This window comes from Nicotiana tomentosiformis, chromosome 5 (assembly GCF_000390325.3).
Source record: "Nicotiana tomentosiformis chromosome 5, ASM39032v3, whole genome shotgun sequence".
Taxonomy (NCBI): domain Eukaryota; kingdom Viridiplantae; phylum Streptophyta; class Magnoliopsida; order Solanales; family Solanaceae; genus Nicotiana; species Nicotiana tomentosiformis.
In genome coordinates, this window is record NC_090816.1 from 8961998 (window position 1) to 8965706 (window position 3709).

The following is a 3709-nucleotide window of genomic DNA, read 5'->3' on the forward strand; positions in this document are numbered from 1 at the left end:
TTTTGGGGCAATTATATGATAATTTTAGAGAGAAGTGAGAGTGTTCTAGATAGAGGAAGTAGATAAAGTATCTTGTTCATCAAATTCTTGTCCAAGCCTTGAAATCCGACAAGAAATCCTTCATGTTCTTCATCAAAGAGGTAAGGTTCTGATCCCTAATCTTCAATTTCTAGTTTGGGTAATGACGGGTGATTAAGAGTATGATTCTTGGGGTAAGTGTTCCTTATCCTATATTGATTATATTTCATGATTCCATGCTCATTTACATCATGAATCCGTGAATTTAGGGAAGAAAAATCAGATTTTTATAAACCCTTCCAAAAATAAAAATGTAAGATTTGAAAGTCCATTTGATATCGGAATTGGATAATTTTGTATGGTTGAACTCGTAACAGAACGGATGTTTGGATTTCGCGAGTTTTTTCTGGGATTTGAGATGTGGGTCCCACTGTCGAATATTTAAATAAATTTTGAATTTTTATCCGGAAAATTAGTTAATTCATATGGAATTATTTCCTATGATTCGTATTGAGTATATCGAATTGGTTGTGAATAGATTTGAAGCTTTTGGAGACAAATTTAAAAGGAAAAGTTGTGGTCGAGTAATTGATTGGAAATTTCAAAGCAAAGTAAGTGTCATGGTTTACCTTGACTTGAGGGAATAGAATCCTTAAATTATTTGTTATGTGAAATGCATGTGAACGACGTATAGGCAAGGTGACGAGTGTCTAGACGTCGTCAAATTAATTGTTTGTCTACTTACTTGAAAAATCATAAATTATTTTAAATCATGAATTAATTGTTATAATAATTGTTTCTCTCCTATTCTTTGTCAAATATTAATTCTTGAATTCTTGCATTAATCGTTACATGCTATTTGAATTATGTGTCTTAATTGTTATTTGACATTTAGCATATTAAATATTAGACTGCCTATTTTCTCTCTGATTTCCATAATAACTTGCTATTTGTCATTGTTTGTTTCATAATTAAATCATAATTATTGTATGCTTGTTGTCTTATAATTTTATATTAATTGTTGCATTTATTGGGGAAATTTCTTCTATAAGAATTGGTAAATAAATATATTGGAGGAGCGGGTTGCATGCCGCAACAGCATTGATCGAAATGAATATATTGGAGGATCGGGTTGCACGCCGCAACAGACTTATTAAAAAGTCCATGTTGGATGATCGGGTTGCATGCCGCAACAGACTTATTAAAAAGTCCATATTGGAGGATCGGGTTGCAAACCGCAATAGACTTATTAAAAAGTCTATATTGGAGGATCGGGTTGCACACCGCAACAGACTTATTAAAAAGTCCATATTGGAGGATCGGGTTGCATGCCACAACATACTTATTAAAAAGTCAGTATTGGAGGATCGGATTGCACGCCGCAACAGACTTATTAAAAAGTCCATATTGGAGGATCGGGTTGCACGCCGCAACAGGCTTATTAAAAGTCAATATTTGGGGGATCGTTGCACGCCGCAATAGACTTATTTAAAAGTCAATATATACTTGATTAAAAATAATTATATGAGAGGATTCAAAATGAATATATTGTGAAAGCGGTTGCACGCTATAACGGAAATTAGTTAAAATAATAATGGATTATGACTGCTGAGTTGGCTTCAATTATTATAAATGAGTTACCTGATTTATTTCTATTATTTGTTGTTGTTACTAATATTGCGTACAGGTTAATGTAAGCGAACCTCCTTAGCCTCATCACTACTTCGTCGAGGTTAGGCTCAGCACTTACCAGTATATGCGGTCGGTTGTACTGATACTACACTCTGCACTTCTTGTGCAGATTTTGGAGTTAGTCCCAGCGGTGTACCATAGACTTGCTCCGATTTCAGCTACCAGAGGAGACTTGAGGTATAACTGCACGGCGTCCGCAGTTCTGAAGTTTCCGTCTATTTTACTTTAGCTGTGTGTTTATTTCGAGACAGCTTTATTTTATTCAGACCTTTATTTGTATTATTATAGAAGCTCGTGCACTTATGACACCAATTCTGGGATGGTATTTAGACACCGTTGTTTATTTATGGATTATTTACTACATTTCAGACTTTACTTCCGCATTTATTTCTTTGTTATTAATAAATTTACAAATTATTTTAAAATAGATAATATTATTCTAACGTTGGCTTGCCTAGCAAGTAAAATATTAGGCACCATCACGGTCCGAAGGGGGGAATTTCGAGACGTGACACCGGGTCGTTACAATTTTTTTAGCAATAGTTTAAAATATTATTGTAGTCACAAGTTTAAGATGCTTCTAGCTTAATTTATTTTTTAAAGTTATATAAATCAAATATAATATCAACAATCAAGCCTTGTATTATGTAAATTAAGGTCATGTATTTATGTAAACTAAGTACCTTAAATTTGTTGAGAAATGATATGGCTGAATAAAAAATGAGATATTTATATGACATCATTATTACCTTCATGGTTTCTGATAAACGTCAAATTTTCAATATTAGAGAGTTTAAAAAGTTAAAAAATTTAATTAAAAAGAGTTCAATCAACTAATGAAGTGTTAATTCTAAATTAGCAAATGTTGATTATATAAATCATGTGTATAGCAATTTGTTTAATTAGACTATTTTTCTAATTGACATAGTTTTCCACAAGAGTTTTAATAAAATAAATAGTCGTGAAAATTTTGAAAATAAATGTTATATCAAACTAATTTTTGCATCTCTTATTGAACTTAGATGATGAAAACCGTCCATAAATCTAAACACAAGATTTGTTTATATGTAAGTAGAGGCGTTAATCTTGCTTAAATAGTTACTTGGCCTAAACTATTCGAAAAAGATAAATTATAGATTCCTAAATATTCGAACTTCCTACCTAGTTAAATAAGGGAAAGATTTAATATCTAATATTTTAGTTGATTTTTAAGTCTTAAATATTAGAAAAATAATTTAATCACAATTACAATTATAATTTTATCCAATAAAAATGTATATTTTTAAGGGCAAAAAAGGCGAACGATATTTTGTTAAGGGCCTTCGTATTTTTAATATTTTATATATATATATATATATATATATATATATATATATATATAGTTTTTTGAGATACAAAATTATTAGTAATTATTTTTATACAGAAGATGAATAAGAATATCAAAGAGAGACAAATAATATGTAAAATTAAGTAAGGGGAAGTAAATATTTTACACATTATTTAATGAAGGAGTAAAGAGTGGCATTGTCAAATCAACTCAAATTGAAACGTTACGAAAAATATTCATCTACCCATTTTAAATAAATCAAATTCTTACTTTATTTATACTAAAAAGTTTTCAGATATATTAAAAGTGCTACGTATTTTTTTTATTTAGGACCCATTTTAATTCTGATGATTCCAATAGCTCTGTATGGTGATTTTGGACTTAGGAGCGTGTCCGAAAAATTATTTGGAGGTCCGTAGTAGAATTAAGCTTAAAATGGCGAAAGTTGAATTTTGGAAAGTTTGACCGGGGGGTTAACTTTTTGATATCAGGGTCGAAATATGATTCTGAAAATTTTAATAGGTCTGTTATGTCATTTATGACTTGTGTGCAAAATGTGAGGTCAATCGGACGTGATTTTATAGGTTTAGGCGTTGTTGTAGAATTCAAAAATTTTAAAGTTCTTTAGGCTTGAATCCGGGTGTAATCGGTATTTTTGATGTTATTTGAGGG